Here is a 17414-nt window from a genome sequence, read left to right on the forward strand (position 1 = left end):
TTACAACAGGGCCTTGCGGAGAAGCCGGAGTATCATTGAGTTGACCATAGGTCTTCTCAAGTCCCGGTTTCTCTGCTTGGCCCGGCCTGGGGGTGAACTCCTGTACTCTCCTACTGTCACGAACCTGATCCGAGGCCGAGATGCAGAGAGGGCTCCCCTTGCGGCTGAGTGCGGCACACCCCTGGGGTTGAGACAGAGGGTGTAGCGCCCACAGAAGCACTGGTTGCCGGCAGAGTCCAGATGGTAGACAGGCGGTCTCTAGCAGAGTGCTGGGCAGGAATACACCGGACAGTCCAAGGAGGAACCAGGAACAACCAGGCAGTAGGTGTAAGACCGGCCGGGGGTCAAACACAGGAAGCTGCAACAGGTGCAAGCCAAACGTATAGTAGGAAAGCCAGAAGCAGACAAGTCCGTGGAGAAGCCAAGATCAGGTACTGGAGGGCAGGTAGACAGGAAGCAAGTCCGTGAGCCAAGCCGAGATCAGATAACGGGAGAGCCAAACTGGAGCAGGGATGGTCAGACGGAGCCGAGGGTCAAAGCCAGGAGAGAGAGCAGACAGGTCAGGAACAAGCCGGGTCAAACTGGAATCCAGGAAGTAGCAATGCACAGGAAACAGGAAGAGCTGAAGACAATCCAGCAATCTGATGGGCTGAGCAGAGCCCTTTTATAGGCCAGTGAATTAGTCTATGGCCTGAGTCCATTGCGGCCATGGGAAGTACTGGCAAAGTTGCCAGTTTGCAGCACAGCCATTTCACTGACAATGAGTCTATGGCCTGAGTCCATTGCGGCCATTAGAAGTACTGGCAGAGTCGCCAGTTGCAGCATGGCTGTTTCTCTGACAGTGCCCCCCCCCAAGGGGCAGCCTCCGGATGCCCAACCGGGCCACGCTTCCCGGGAATCTCCTGTGGAATTCCTGTACCAGCCTGGGGGCATGCAGGTTACTAGCGGGTTCCCAGGAATTGTCTTCAGGGGGGTAACCTTTCCATTTAATAAGATACTGAGTTTGTCTCCCTTTCTTTCGGCAATCCAGTATGGACTCAACTTCAAATTCCGTCTCCCCTTCGATCAAGACAGGAGGTGGAGGTAGCTCGTCTCTCCCAGGAAATGGACTGGGGACAACTGGTTTGAGTAAGGAGATATGGAAAACTGGGTGTACCTTAAAGGAGTCGGGAAGTGCCAGCTCAAAAGCCACAGGATTGATCACCCTCTTGACTTCAAACGGACCAATGAACCTTGGCCCGAGCTTCCTGGATGGGCATGAAAGTTTAAGGTTCAAGGCTGACAGCCAGACTTTGTCTCCAATCTTGAGATTCGGACCCTTCTTTCTTTTACAGTCATGAAACCGTTTATAGTCCTCCTGGGCTTTACGCATGGCTTCCTGTAGGGTTTGATAGTTGGTTTGAATGAAGCTGATCCGATCTTGGACAGCAGGAACTGATGCTTCCGGAAGGGTGTTAGGCAGAAAGGAGGGATGAAATCCATAATTTGCCCAGAAAGGGGACTGGTTGGTGGATGCATGAAGAGAATTGTTGTAAGCAAATTCCGCACAGGGGAGGAGCGAGACCCAGTCGTCTTGGGAACAGGTGCAAAAGCATCGTAAGTATTGTTCTAAAGTTTGATTAGTCCTCTCTGTTTGCCCATTGCTCTGAGGATGGTATGCAGAAGAAAGAGAAACTTCAATGGACAGGGATTTACAGAGATCCCTCCAGAACCTGGAGGTAAATTGCACTCCTCTATCTGAGATAATGTTGTCTGGAAGGCCATGTAGCCTGACTATCTCCCTTATGAATATGTTGGCTGTGTCCAGGGCTGAAGGTGTGCCAACCATGGGTAGAAAATGGGCCATTTTGGAAAGGCGATCCACTACCACCAAGATGGTGGAAAATCCTTCTGAAGGGGGTAGTTCAACAATAAAGTCCATAGATATCTTTTTCCATGGTTGCTCAGGAATGGGAAGTGGTCTTAGCAAACCCCAAGTCTTGGTACTTGACCCCTTGTTACGTTGGCAGATGGTACAAGAGCCGATGTAATCCTTGCAATCCTGCCCAAGGTTGGGCCACCAAAAAGAGCGTTGGATAAGCTCCGAGGTCTTCCGCACCCCAAAATGCCCAGCAAGTTTACTGTCATGAAATATTTTAAGAACTTGAGGTCTTACTTGGGGAGGGACAAAGATTTTATCCTGATGCCACAGCAACCCTTCCTGTTTTTTCAGGGAGGGTACTTCAGGATCCAAGCGAAGGGCTGAGGCCTGTCGGAGTGCCGTCATCAGGTCAGGCTGGATAAGGAGAAAATTATGGGCAGAAAGGATGGTATCAGGTTCTGCTGTTTCTGGGGTATCCGGAAACATCCGGGAGAGAGCATCTGCTTTTCCATTCTTGGAGCCAGGTCGATAAGAAATATGGAAGTTAAACCTGGAGAAAAACAGCGCCCATCGGGCTTGTCTGGGTCTCAACCGTTTGGCAGTCCTGAGGTACTCCAAGTTTTTGTGGTCCGTGAAGATCATAATAGGATGAGTGGCTCCTTCCAATAGATATCTCCACTCTTCTAGTGCAAATTTAATGGCCAACAGTTCTCGGTCGCCAACGTCATAATTCTTCTCTGGAGGTGACATTTTCCTAGAAAAGAAGGCCACAGGATGGAGAAGAGATTTGGGCCCTTGACGTTGCGACAGGATTGCCCCGGTGGCCACTTCCGAGGCATCAACCTCCAACACATAGGGCAGAGCCGGATCAGGGTGTTGTAGGACGGGTGCAGAAATAAACAGCTGTTTAAGTTTGTCAAATGCCAATTGGGCCTCTTGAGACCACAGAAATCGGGACTGATGGCGGGTTAACTGGGTGATGGGGGAGATGATGGAAGAAAAATTTTTCACAAAACGCCTGTAAAAATTAGCAAAGCCTACGAATCTCTGAACGCCTTTCTTGTCACAAGGAGCAGGCCAATCTAGGATCGCTTTCACTTTTTGTGGGTCCATAGCGATCCCATCGGTGGAAATAATGAGTCCCAAAAACTGGATGGACCCCTTTTCAAAGTCACACTTCTCCGCCTTGGCATAGAGTCCGTGTTTTCTCAAGGTAGAAAGGACTTTTTTAACGTGAACCCGATGGAGTTCCAGTGAGGCAGAAAAAATGAGGATATCGTCAAGGTATACGATGACGAAGTGGTCAAGAAACTCCCGAAAGATATCATTTACCAGGTGCTGGAATGTGGCTGGGGCATTACACAGGCCGAAGGGCATGACTAGGTATTCATAATGTCCAAAACGAGTTCTGAATGCGGTCTTCCACTCGTCTCCCTCCCGTATCCGGACAAGGTTATAAGCTCCCCGCAGGTCTAACTTGGTAAAGAGTTGGGCGGTCCGGAACCTCTGGAAGAGTTCGGGGACAAGGGGGAGCGGATACCGGTTTTTGATAGTGACCTTATTCAGCTCTCTATAGTCCACACAGGGTCTCAAGGTGCCATCTTTCTTTTCCACAAAGAATATACCAGCACCTGCAGGAGAAGAAGATGGGCGAATAAACCCCTTTTTCAAATTTTCATCGATATAGACCCGTAGGGCCTCCAGTTCCTTTTCAGAAAGGGGGAATATCCTTCCAAACGGGATCTCGGCTCCGGGAAGCATTTCTATAGGGCAATCGTAAGGCCGATGGGGAGGAAGGACCTCTGCTTTTTTCTTGTCAAAGACGTCCCTGAAGTCCTGGTAAGCAGGTGGGATATCCAGGAGTGGCTCAGGTGTTGGTTGAACAGACAAGCAACTAGCAGGCCCACTAGGTCTTTGAGGGAAGCAATGCTGCTGACAGTAGGCAGAAGAAAAGTTGAGTTCCTTCTTGGCCCAATCGATTTGGGGGTTATGGGCTTGCAGCCAAGGAAGTCCCAGTATGATGGGAAACATGGGGGAACAAAGGGCATCAAAACGGATGAACTCCTGATGACTGGAGTCTGCTGTGGTGAGGATGGGTCCAGTCTCTAGGATAACTGGTCCGGAACTGGGTAGGGACCCATCGGCGAGATGGACCTCGAGCCTTTGTGTCTTAGGGAAAAGAGGAATATGGAGTCTCTTGGCCAAAGAAATGTCCAGAAAACAGCTGCAGGCCCCGGAGTCAACGATGGCTCGAAGTTGGACCTCCCCTTCTGCCACCTGTAAGGAGACCGGGAGAATAAGGTGAGAGAGCGAAAGCTCAGAAACTCGGCAGTTAAATGGGGGCTGAGAGTAAGGCTTACTGGGTCTCACGGGGCAGTTCCGAAGAAAATGTCCAGCCCCGCCGCAGTAGAGGCATAGGTTGGCCTGCCGACGTCGTAGTCTCTCATCAGGAGTCAGGGAGGAACGGACCAGGCCCAGCTGCATAGGTTCCCCTTCAGATGCTGCCATGGGGGAAGAGACCGGAGGTGCAGGTGAAGCAGAAGAGATCTTGGGAAGCATCCAGGTAGGCCGGAATGTTTGGAGACGCTCCGAGCGTCGCTCCCGCAGACGTCTATCAAGTTGAATGGCGAGTTGTATGAGACCCTCAAGGGTAGCGGGGGTCTCCACTCGAGCCAGCTCATCTTTTAATGTCTCAGAAAGTCCTTGGCGAAACTGATACTTGAGAGCAGCCTCATTCCAATCAGTGTCAGCAGACCATTTACGGAATTCAACCGTGTAGTCCTCCACTGGGCGCTTGCCCTGCAGCAGGGAGTGTAGGGCGACCTCTGCGGTGGCCGTGCGCTGGGGGTCGTCGTAAAGCTGAGCCATAGCCTCAAAGAATGTGTCCACAGAGTCCAGAACAGGGCTCTTCTGTTCCATTAAGTTATGAGCCCAGGTTTGGGGTTCTTCAGACAGCAAAGAGATGATGAACCCCACTTTCACAGAGTCCAGAGAAAAGGTCCGGGGTTGCAAGGCCAAGTATAGCAAGCAGGCGTTCTTAAAGGCCCTGAACTTCTTTCTATATCCAGAAAATCGCTCAGGCGTGGGTACTCGTGGTTCAGGAGGCGGGACTAGCATGGAGTGGGCGGAGCTAGCATGTCCTTGTGGTAACGGGGATGAAGAGGTGCTGGCAGGCGATTGATTGGAGTCTGTAGGAGGCGAAACGGCCAGGTGTTGCAGGCGACCTTCCAACTGAAAATAACCCTCCTGGAGTCTTTGCACTGCCTGAGTGAGGGCGGTGACTTGCTGGCACAAAGCCTCAATTGGGGAAGCACCTCTGTCGGCCTCTGACATGGCTGGATTGTACTGTCACGAACCTGATCCGAGGCCGAGATGCAGAGAGGGCTCCCCTTGCGGCTGAGTGCGGCACACCCCTGGGGTTGAGACAGAGGGTGTAGCGCCCACAGAAGCACTGGTTGCCGGCAGAGTCCAGATGGTAGACAGGCGGTCTCTAGCAGAGTGCTGGGCAGGAATACACCGGACAGTCCAAGGAGGAACCAGGAACAACCAGGCAGTAGGTGTAAGACCGGCCGGGGGTCAAACACAGGAAGCTGCAACAGGTGCAAGCCAAACGTATAGTAGGAAAGCCAGAAGCAGACAAGTCCGTGGAGAAGCCAAGATCAGGTACTGGAGGGCAGGTAGACAGGAAGCAAGTCCGTGAGCCAAGCCGAGATCAGATAACGGGAGAGCCAAACTGGAGCAGGGATGGTCAGACGGAGCCGAGGGTCAAAGCCAGGAGAGAGAGCAGACAGGTCAGGAACAAGCCGGGTCAAACTGGAATCCAGGAAGTAGCAATGCACAGGAAACAGGAAGAGCTGAAGACAATCCAGCAATCTGATGGGCTGAGCAGAGCCCTTTTATAGGCCAGTGAATTAGTCTATGGCCTGAGTCCATTGCGGCCATGGGAAGTACTGGCAAAGTTGCCAGTTTGCAGCACAGCCATTTCACTGACAATGAGTCTATGGCCTGAGTCCATTGCGGCCATTAGAAGTACTGGCAGAGTCGCCAGTTGCAGCATGGCTGTTTCTCTGACACCTACAAAGGCTTCCAAGATCATCCTGGCGTGCTGCGTGTTGCACAACATGTGCGTTGCCCGGGATGATTCTTGGGAGCTGACGGAGGAGAGGGAGCCAGAGGTCCGTCAGCCGGCGGCCCCCAGGCGGCGGAGCACCGCTGCCGGTATGGCCACCCGGAATACCCTGGTTGCTAGCCACTTTACATGTAAGTACTGTAACCGGTCAAGATAGGGCATGTGTATTAATTAGCTAGTTAGCAGAGGTGCCACTCACAGGGAGACAGAGGGTGATTATCATCTGCCAATGACACTTGCCATTGTAGATAAAGTGTAGTCAACATTGGTAAAATTGTGTTACTTGAGCAAAAACATGCACCTCTAACCATAAACATGTTGGTATTGTGAATAGTGTAAAGGGCTGAGAAGAGCTGGCAGGTGTTTATTTGTGTCTATGCCACCTGTGTAGTTATTGATAACATGAACGGCTGCTTGGTATCTTATGGTGTTGTAATTTTCCAGAACATCAACATCTTGGAATCATGGCACGTACCATGGGAAGCCTGTGGTGATGGGCTGTCTGGCGTCACAGGTGTGTATTCAAATGTTTACATTAATGATTTCTGGTTTGTGTAAGTTGGCATAAAATGTGTTATTTCACTCGTGATGTCGAAATTAAATGAAGTTCAGAATGAAGCAAACAGGCATTAAGATGTGATTTTCATAATGAAATGTCTTATCCTTTGTTTTATTTTTCCAGGAGTGGTACTGCTTGCGGGTGTAGGTGGTAGAAACCCACCTTGATGGACTCCACTCATTTTCTTTTGTGGTCAGTGGATATTTGGTAAGGCACATGGCCAATGACCAACATGAACACCCTGGAACTTCGAAAGTGGCTTGGAAGCTGCCCAGCAACCTTGCCATGCCTGTCCCCTATGAGCTGGTAGAGGTGCAGAATGGATTCTGAACTCTGCCGGAAGTTGTGGAAGACATCAGAATCCCGTAGCCATGGAGCAAAGATCGTGGTCTGGCGCTGTAAAGGCACACGGACTGGAGAGTGACAATATTCTTTTGCTGCATCCCTCCTTCTGCTGTCATTCTCAAATAAATAAATACATTAGAATTGAACATGTGTTTTTTTGTTTTGTGTGGGTGCCTACAGACAAAAGGGCCATCCACACTGTAAGATTTAGAGAAGACTTTATCCTTCCGATTGACATTTTCTATGTAGTGCAAGGGCCTGCCTGATTGCATCCAAATTGAAAGTGTTGAGGTTTGAGCTTCTATTATATGGTTTGGTTAAGTCTACAGGAAAAAGTCTAGACAAATTGTTAGTGTATGGCCCATTAAGCTGCCAAGGCCGGAGTTTTGCACTTAGCATGCTGCTTGTACTGGTGATGTGAGGGGTTGTAATGTAGAGTAGGGATGTATCAGTGTTGTGTTGAGGTGTGAGGCAAATGTAGTGTTGGACTATGAGGGCCTGTGTTGTTGAAATATGGAGAGAGTCCAATATCAGACACCTATGTTTATTGGTCAAGAAATTGTAAGAACCATGGTAAATATGTAAAGAATTGCATCTCGATAAAACTAGGACCACACTCATAAAATCAAAATTGTGTTGTTTCCATTGATGTGCTTGAAATTTGGGTAGGACACCCCCCTCCCCCCCCAAATTCAAGATAGTTTAAAAAAACTGTTTAAAAAAATGAGAGTGAAAAGAGATCCCAAGTGTAGTGATGTGATTTGAACCCATGACGTTGTGAACTGCAGTGAAGTTGCAAAGCACTTAGCTATTGTGCAGAATAAAGCTGTATGGTGGAAAAAATGGAGTGTGTTAAGGCTAAAAAGCACATATAGCTAAAGAACTAAACATTGTATGGAATGTGGGAAGAAGACCATGGTAAAATTGTGAGGTTTCATCTTGCCCTGAAGTAGGGTAGGGGTTTGGTCACTTGCCTTTGGTACTTTCCTTCATAAGATCGATTCGACACACAGACAAGATCAAAAAAACACTTAAAATGGTGTAAGCTTGCAAGCGCTTCTGAGTGTAACATTATTTAGCAATATATATGATGTAATCCGTTACATTTTAGCAATATAAACAAAAAAAGAAAATAAAAAAAGTAGGTGGAGATGGTAAGCCTCGAACCTACAGCAGAGGGAGATGAATTACAGACATGTGATGTGTGCACTAATCCACTAGCCCACATCGCTATGTGAAACTGCTATAAGCACGAAGACATAAGTTTGCGAATTGGCGAAGCCGCGATCGTAAGTGAATCCCGCTGACGGCGGAATTCATTATTGCTGTTTTACTCGCCAATTCGCCGCAGCGCCAGTTAATTGATTTGAACGCGGCGAAACTGAAACACGTCATAGAGGTTTGAAGCTGCAGTTTCTTTAAATCCGGCCCCCCGTAACTGTATCAATTTTTATCAATTATTTCACACAAATAGAGCTTTCTTTTGGTGGTATTTAACCACCACTGGGTTTTTCATTTTTTGCTAAACAAAATAAAAAAGACAGAAAATTGTGGAAATAAAAACAAAGCGTTTTTCTTAGTTTGTTATGAAATTTTGAAAATAAGTAAATGTTCCCCGATTTGCGCTGATGAGGCTGCACTGATAAAGAGACACTGATAGGCTGCACTGATGGTGGGGTTGCACTAACAATCAGGGCACGGATGATCAGTGTCCTAATTATCAGTGCAAAAATGTGCTGACAGGCTTGCCAGTTGACAGCTCTCCTTTCCTCACACAGACTCAGCATGTGAGGAAAAGAATGACGAATACCAGCAAGTCTGTTTACATGTGATCAGCTGTGATTGGACACAGCTGATCACACGGTAGGGGGGCCGCTGTGATTGGTCCTTTACCAAAGCTCCCAACTGTCCCTGATTTCAAGGGACTGTCCCTGATTTGGAACAAAGTCTCTCTGTCCCTCTTTCCTCCTCATTTGTCCCTTATTTTGCTCTGATCTATATAGTTGTATATAAAATGCACTTTTATCTTTCAGAAAATGTTTTCCAGTGCTAAACCTTTTATCCAATTTCTAAATGATTGAATTTGTAATTTTCAATAGCCAGTATAATAGAATTGTTGTGGTAAAAAGAGTACTTGTGAGTTTAACTAATCATTTTTTTTATATAATTCTCCTTTAAGGGGGCACGGTAGGGTGTGAGTCCTAGGCCTACATATTTATGTTAATAGGTGTCCCATTGTTCCCATCTCAAAAAGTTGGGAGATATGCTTTACTGCGATTTGCGGTGTTCAGAGGACACCAATCACAGAGCATGTTGGATGCAAGCCCCAGGGGGCACGCGGAAGGCAGGGTTCTAGGAGGACATTAATGTTCGCCCTTCCAGAACTTGAAGTCCGTGCTGTAGCCATCTTTTGGCTCTAGTGCAGGCAGGAAGTAGTTAAAGCAATCAAATGATTCTATTAATATATACAATTAGGTAGAAATAAGTTTTCAATAACATTTACAGTATATTAGATGCATTACAAGTAGTGTTTAATAAAATGTGTCTTTCCACCTAGCATTTCCTATATGTCATCAATATATCTTTTCTTTTGCATATGTTGTGAGGGTCTAGCTAGAAAGGTTGTGCAAGGTAAATATGCATCAACTAAGTTTCCTCACCTACACAGAATGAGGGTCTCTAAGGTTTATGGCAGAAAAGTTTGTTTTCTCAGATTTAAAGTTCTGTACTGGGTCCTGGAGCCCAGAGGCCTTGTAGAGCTTCCATTCCTAGGTACACATCTTATCTGGTATCCAGACCTCTTTCTCTACAGTGGGAGCCTGCTGCTGGGTGAAAAGGCTGACTCCTGACAAAACATGAATATGTACAAGGGCTGTGTGTTTATTTAGAGGAACCCATTAGTGTCACCCTGTTAATCAAGAAATGACCCGAGTTTAGTTAGGGACTCTGTTGAGCAGATGTTTGTTTATGCTATGAAAATATTGTACAATTGAAACTATGCTTGCTACCATGTTGAAAAAAAAATGCAGGACAAACTTGCTGGGACTGTTCCTGGGTATCCATTTCTCATGCATAGTTTACCGCTGTCAGTACCAGTTGAGCCTGTCCCCCATACAATGTGTATGGCCCATCAAATTTCTATATAGTTTCTTAAAGGGCCCATTCACACCATTTTTCTGCAAAAACACATATTATGTGCGTTGCTGTGCTGCAGCACCACTTCCGAACTGCCCGCCGCAGTTATACGTCACTACTCTTGACGTTAAAAACGTGCCAAAACCCACATGTTTTTTTACTGGGTGGGCGGTCCGCTTTCTAGTATAAGTGGTCCCAGCACCAGATTCGCCACAGGATCACTTTTACAGGCGGGGGGGGAGAAGTACCCCCTCCTGCCGATTCCCAGTCATTTTTCCCGCATACCGGAGCCCTTTCCTTGCAGAGAAAACAATCTAGTCCTCTGCCCTTCTAGGCAGGAAGTCGAGTGAGGGTAAGCTGGCACCCACTCGACTCTATGGCCTTGAAGGACCGGAGCGACGTCATACGTCGCTTCCTCCCAACGGCCTTAACCACTTGCCGTCTGCGTACGGTAATAGTACTGCGGCAAAGTGGCTTGTTATCGTCTGACGACGTAGATCTACATCATCAGATACTCCCCTTTCTCGGCGATCGCCGCTGCTCTTCCCCGATCGTCTGGGATCTAGTGTTGAGATCCGCCCGCTTGTGTAAACACAAGCGGGCGGATCTCCTAAGTGACAGGCAGGGTCAGATTGCAGGGTTCAGCATAGCTGAACCCTGGATCTGTCCTTGTGTCACTCAGTCACCTCCCCCCACACACGTCAGTAAGCACCAGGCATACATTAACCCCTCCCTCTCCAATAAAATTAACCCCTTCCCTGCCAGTGTCATTTTTACAGTAACAGTGCATATATATAGCACTGATTACTGCAGTAATGTCACTGGTAACCCCAAAAGTGTCAAAAATGTCAGTCAAGGGTCCGATCTGTCCGCCGCAATGTCGCAGTCCCGCAAAAAAAAAAAAAAAAAAATCGCAGATCGCCGCCATTACAAATGACAGAAATCTTTCCCTTTGTTAGTAAACGCAATAACTTTTGCGCAAACCAATCAAAATACGCTTATTGTGAATTTTTTTACCAAACATATGTAGCAGAAAACAAATTGGCCAAAAATTTTTAAAAATTTTGATTTTTACAATTTTTTGGGGGGAATTTCATTTTATAGCGCAAAAAGTAAAAATCGCACAGGTGATCAAATACCACCAAAAGAAAGCTCTGTTTCTGGGAAAAAAAGGACGTAAATTTCGTTTGGGTATGGCGTCGCACGACCGCGCAATTGTCAGTTAAATTCGCACAGTGCAGAATCGCAAAAAGTGGCCCAGACGTAAGACAGCAAAATCCTCTAGTGGTAAAGTGGTTAAAGGGCCCATTTTTTTTTCATGATAAAAAAAAAATGACTTTTTTTTTTTTTTTTTCGATTTATAGTGTAGATGTGAGATCTGAGGTATTTTTTACCCCAGGTCTCACATTAACCCCTTACGGACACCCGCCGCAGTTTTACCTCGTAAAAATTTTGACGTATTTTGGTGTTAATACCGGGGTTATGGCAGCAGATAGCTACCATAACCCCGGTATTTTTTTAAACTGCGGGCGGTTCACATTAACATAAGGGTGGTCGCAGCGGTGGATTCACCACGGGATTACCTTTATGGGTGGCTGGAGAGGTGCCCCCCTCCCGCTGCTTCCCGGTCATTTTCCCCGCTTACTGGACCCATCAGTAGTGGGGAAAACAATCCAGTCCGCTGTCCCCTCAGGCAGGAAGTCAAGTGAGGGCAAGATGGCTCTCACTCGATGGCCTTGGAGGACTGGAGCAATGTCATACGTCGCTTCCTAGCAACGGATTTAAAGAGCCCATTTTTTTTTCTTTTTTAGCGTAGATGTGAGATCTGAGGTCCTGTCATGCTTATTTATATTACAAGAGATGTTTACATTCCTTATAATAGGAACACAAGTGATCAAAACTTTTTTTTTTTTTAAAGGTACAGTGTAAAAATAAATAAGAAAAAAAATGAAAGTGCCTCGTCCCTCTGAGCTCACGTGCAGAAGCAAACATATACTCAAGTCGTGCCCACATATGTAAATGGTGTTCAAACCACACATTGAGACTGTTAGAGCAAGAGCAATAATTCTAGCACTAGACCTCCCCTGTCCCTCTAAACTGGTAACCTGTGGAAATTTTTCTAAAGCGTCGCCTATGGAGATTTTTAAGTACCAATGTTTGTCGCTATTCCACGAGCATGCACAATTTTAAAGCATGACATGTTGGGTATCTGTTTACTCGGCGTAACATTATCATTCACATTTTAGAAAAAATTGGGCTAACTTTACTGTTTGTTTGTTTTTTTTAATGCAGTGAAATATATTATTTTTTCCCAAAAAGCTGCACAAATACCTTGTGACGAAAAATATTGCAACGACCGCCATTTTATTCTCCAGAGTCTTTGCTAATAAAAATATATATATGATGCTTGGGGGTTCTAAGTTATTTTCTAGCAAAAAAATACTGATTTTAACTTGTAAACAACAAGTGTCAGAAATAGGCCTGGTCCTTAAGTGGTTAATAAACTTTGTGTGTTGCAACACAAGCACCACCATACAACATAATACATACCATTAGGTGTACAGTATAAGCAAAGCTTTTAGGAAACATGTCCAGTCTGAATTCCAATAGAAAGAGATGAATATATAATTGAGAAAAGGGTGCAAGAAAAGGGTGTAGTTATAACAGATGGTCAGTAGATGGTGCTACACACTACGTATATAAATAAAAAACAAACTTGTTACAACTAAAATTACTAAAATTAAGTTTCACAGAAAAAAAAAAATCAGAAACTACAACTTTCCAAAACACACAATAATTTATTTATAGAATGGTTTTAACATCTACTTCTTCTTTTCACCATTTAGGTGACAAATTAACGAAACCTTTTGTGTGTATGGAGAAATAGCTCCTATACTAAAAACAGACATTAAAAGTGAGTATTTCATGTGTTGGCATACTTTCATGTGTCAGCAACAACCTGGTGGACCTTCCTATGACCAAGAAAGTAACTATCCTGCGCTTAGGTGAAATGCTTGAGGAAAGAAAATGTGTCCAGTCCTTGTTGTCAAAGCCTAGAGTTTTGCTGCCCTCTTAGGACCATGGGTATCCAAATAAACTGAAAAACAACGAATAACAAGAGAAGGGCGCACCAAAGTAGTACAATTCCATTATGAACATTTATTAAAGGATAAAAAGTGGCAAACATAATACTCACAAACGCATGATATGCATATCAAAGAAGGTGAAGACATATCTCCTCCAGGATTGCTGAAAGGCTCAAAATGATGCAAGGAGACCAGATGGCGTCGCTGATGCATTTTGAGGGAGACCCGTCTTCCTCAGAGCCAAAAGGGCAAATGAGCCACAATGCATTTATATGAGTATGGACACACAGTCTTTCCCAGTCTCATTGATAGGCCCTGCCCCTCAAATAACATTAGGGATGACAGCAAGGGCAACAAATATCACATAGCAAACAATATGGTATCCTGTAGTACAAACATAAGATAAACAGGGCCGGTGCAAGGATTTTTGACACCCTAGGCGAAACCTCATTTTGACGCCCCCCCCCCCTTCTGCTCCTGACTGCGCTCCCTTTGCCCCTGCCTATGTATATGGTGGAGGTGGCGGGGTGGATGAGCCTCGGGCCTGCACCTGTGCCTATGGACCGGGCCTGAACACAAATAGTAGTGGCACCGGCTCACTTCCTCATGCCAGCCATGGTCCACAGGTATACAGACAGGATAGGGTAGTATATAGACAGGGATCAGTCCAAGAAAAGAGGCTGCAGTGCAGGCAGGGGTCTACTACCCATGTGTGTCAGTGCCAGCCCTCCCCACTGGGGGGGGGGTCTCATGTAGACACTCCCAGCTGTTAAGCGCCCCCTGCAGTCGGTGTGGGGTTGGGGCTTGGAGGTGTGTGTGTGTGGGGGGTAGGGGAGGCTGGTACCTGTACATGCATCACTGGGGATCCTCTGCGGTAGATCATCAGCAGTTACCGATACCCTTCACTCAGCTGCCATTACTTGGGATGCTGGATCCACCATCTGCCAGCCTGGACAGGGGAGATATGGAGCTCAGTGGCAGAGATTCCAATTTGCTCCCCCTTCCTGAATGCATAAACTGTCATTAGACCATATTATAACTCCCAGCATTGATGTCAGTGGACACGAAATTAACCCCCAACACAGGTATCAGTGGACGCAATATTAACCCCCAACACACGTATCAGTGGACGCAATATTAACCCCCAGCACAGGTATCAGTGGATGAATTAAAAATCCCCAACATTGAGGTCAGTGAACGCACTAATAATTCTCAGCACAGATGTCAGATTATTAACCCCCTCCCCCACATTGGTGATAAGTGGCATTGAAATGTAACCCCCCATGACCACCAATGTAAGGGGAGGGGGTTATTAATACTGGCATTACCACAAATGCAGAAGGGGGAGGTGGGTAAAATGTCAATGCCATGAGGACAATGCAAGGTGGGGGGTTAACTTTCACTGCCCTTACTCCCCCCCCCAGCATCGGTGGACATGCAATATTAACCCCCTCCTCACTTCCAGCCTGCTCTCCAGTCCCATTTTCTTAGTACTCTGTCAGTTAGGTACAGTCAGTTAAGCTTACCTCAGCTCCTGGTCGTCAACATCTCCCTCTGAGTTGCAGTGGGTGGCCAGCGCAGGCAGGCTGGCGGACTGGCGGCAGGTGGTTCAGACAGTTGCCGGGCGGCTCAGACATGTAGGCAGGTGTCAGATGAGGGGGGAGGGTAGCAGGGTGTCAGGTGTGAGGGGGGGGTAGCAGGGTGTCAGGAGTGAGGGGGGTAGCAGGGTGTCAGGAGTGAGGGGGGTAGCAGAGTGTCAGGAGTGAGGGGGGTAGCAGAGTGTCAGGTGTGAGGGGGGGGTAGCAGAGTGTCAGGTGTGAGGGGGGTAGCAGGGTGTCAGGTGTGAGGGGGGGGGGGGTAGCAGGGTGTCAGGTGTGAGGGGGGGGGTAGCAGGGTGTCAGGTGTGAGGGGGGGGTAGCAGGGTGTCAGGTGTGAGGGGGGGTAGCAGGGTGTCAGGTGTGAGGGGGGCTGCAGGGTGTCAGGTGTGAGGGGGGTAGCAGGGTGTCAGGTGTGAGGGGGGATTGCAGGGTGTCAGGTGTGAGGGGGGGTTGCAGGGTGTCAGGTGTGAGGGGGGTTAGCAGGGTGTCAGGTGTGAGGGGGGGGTAGCAGGGTGTCAGGTGTGAGGGGGGGTAGCAGGGTGTCAGGTGTGAGGGGGGTAGCAGGGTGTTAGGTGTGAGTGGGGGTAGCAGGGTGTCAGGTGTGAGGGGGGTAGCAGGGTGTCAGGTGTGAGGGGGGTAGCAGGGTGTCAGGTGTGACGTGTGAGGGGGGGAGCAGGGTGTCTGGTGAGGCAGGCAGGCAGCTCAGGCATGCGGGCGGGCGGGTGTCGTGCGGGCGGCCAGACGGCTCACACATGCGGGCGGGCGGACGACTCACATATGCAGGTGGGCGGGTGGGCGGACGACTCACACATGCGGGCGGTCGGACGGCTCACACATGCGGGCGGGCGGTCGGACGGCTCACACATGCGGGCGGGCGGGCGGTCGGACGGCTCACACATGCGGGCGGGCAGGAGAAGTCAGATAAGGCGGGTAGGATCTCAAAAGCTGGCCGCAATTCACACCCACACAAGAGCCTGGTAGCCAGAGGAGATCCAGTCCTGCACTTGGAGAAGGGGTGGAGCAAACTCTTCCTATGGCTGGGGAGCAGAGCGCACTTCTGCTTTCAATGCCCGCCGCTCTCCACATAGCGCCCCCTACTGGTGTGCGCTCTAGGCGGCCGCCTACCTTGCCTATAGGTAGCGCCGGCCCTGAAGACAAATAGATACAAACACTAGATAGATAGATAGATAGATAGATAGATAGATAGATAGATAGATAGATAGATAGATAGATAGATAGATAGATAGATAGATAGATAGATAGATAGATAGATAGATAGATAGATAGATAGATAGATAGATAGATAGATAGATAGATAGAAACAGTATCTCACAAAAGTGAGTACACCCCTCACATTTTTGTAAATATTTTATTATATCTTTTCATGTGATAACACTAAAGAAATGACACTTTGCTACAATGTCGAGTAGTGAGTGTACAACTTGTATAACAGTGAAAATTTGCTGTCCTTTGAAAATATCTCAACACACATCCATTAAAGTCTAAACTGCTGGCAACAAAAGTGAGTACACCTCTAAGTCAAAATGTCCAAATTGGGCCCAAAGTGTCCATATTTTGTGTGGCCACCATTATTTTCCAGCACTGCCTTAACCCTCCTGGGCATGGAGTTCACCAGAGCTTCACAGGTTGCCACTGGTGTCCTCTTCCACTCCTCCATGACGACATCACAGGGCTGGTGGATGTTAGAGACCTTGCGCTCCTCCATCTAACATTTGAGGATGCCCCACAGATGCTCAATAGGGTTTAGGTCTAGAGACATGCTTTGCCAGTCCATCACTTTTACCCTCAGTTTCTTTAGCAAGACAGTGGTCGTCTTGGAGGTGTGTTTGGGGTCATTATCATGTTGGAATCCTGCCCTGCGGCCCAGTCTCCGAAGGGAGGGGATCGTGCTCTGCTTCAGTATGTCTCAGTACATGTTGGCATTCATAGTTCCCTCAATGAACTGTAGCTGCCCAGTGCTGGCAGCACTCATGCAGCCCCAGACCATGACAATCCCACCACCATGCTTGACTGCAGGCAAGACACACTTGTCTTTGTACTCCTCACCTGGTTGCAGCTACACACCCTTGACACCATCTAAACCAAATAAGTTTATCTTGGTCTCATCAGACCACAGGACATGGTTCCAGTAATTCATGTCCTTAGTCTGCTTGCCTTCAGCAAATCTATTTGCAGGCTTTCTTGTGCATCATCTTTAGAAGAGGCTTACTTCTGGGACGACAGCCATGCAAAACAATTGCACGTGCACTCAACTTCTTTGGTCGACCATGGCGAGGCCTGTTCTGAGTGGAACATGTCCTATTAAACTGCTGTATGGTCTTGGCCACCATACTGCAGCTCAGTTTCAGGGTCTTGGCAATCTTCTTATAGCCTAGGCCATCTTTATGTAGAGCAACATTTCTTTTTTTCAGATCCTCAGAGAGTTCTTTTCCATGAGGTGCCATGTTGAACTTCCAGTGACCAATATGAGAGAGTGAGAGCGCTAACACCAAATTTAACACACCTGCTCCCCATTCGCACCTGAGACCTTTTAACACTAATGAGTCACATGACACCGGGGAGGGAAATGGCTAATTGGGCCCAATTTGGACATGGTCACTTAGGGGTGTACTCACTTTTGTTGCCAGCGGTTTTAAGTTTGAGATATTTCTTCAGTGTTGTCATATGAAAAGATATAATA

Source organism: Pelophylax lessonae (genome assembly GCF_965119305.1).
Source record: "Pelophylax lessonae genome assembly, chromosome: 8".
NCBI lineage: Eukaryota > Metazoa > Chordata > Amphibia > Anura > Ranidae > Pelophylax > Pelophylax lessonae.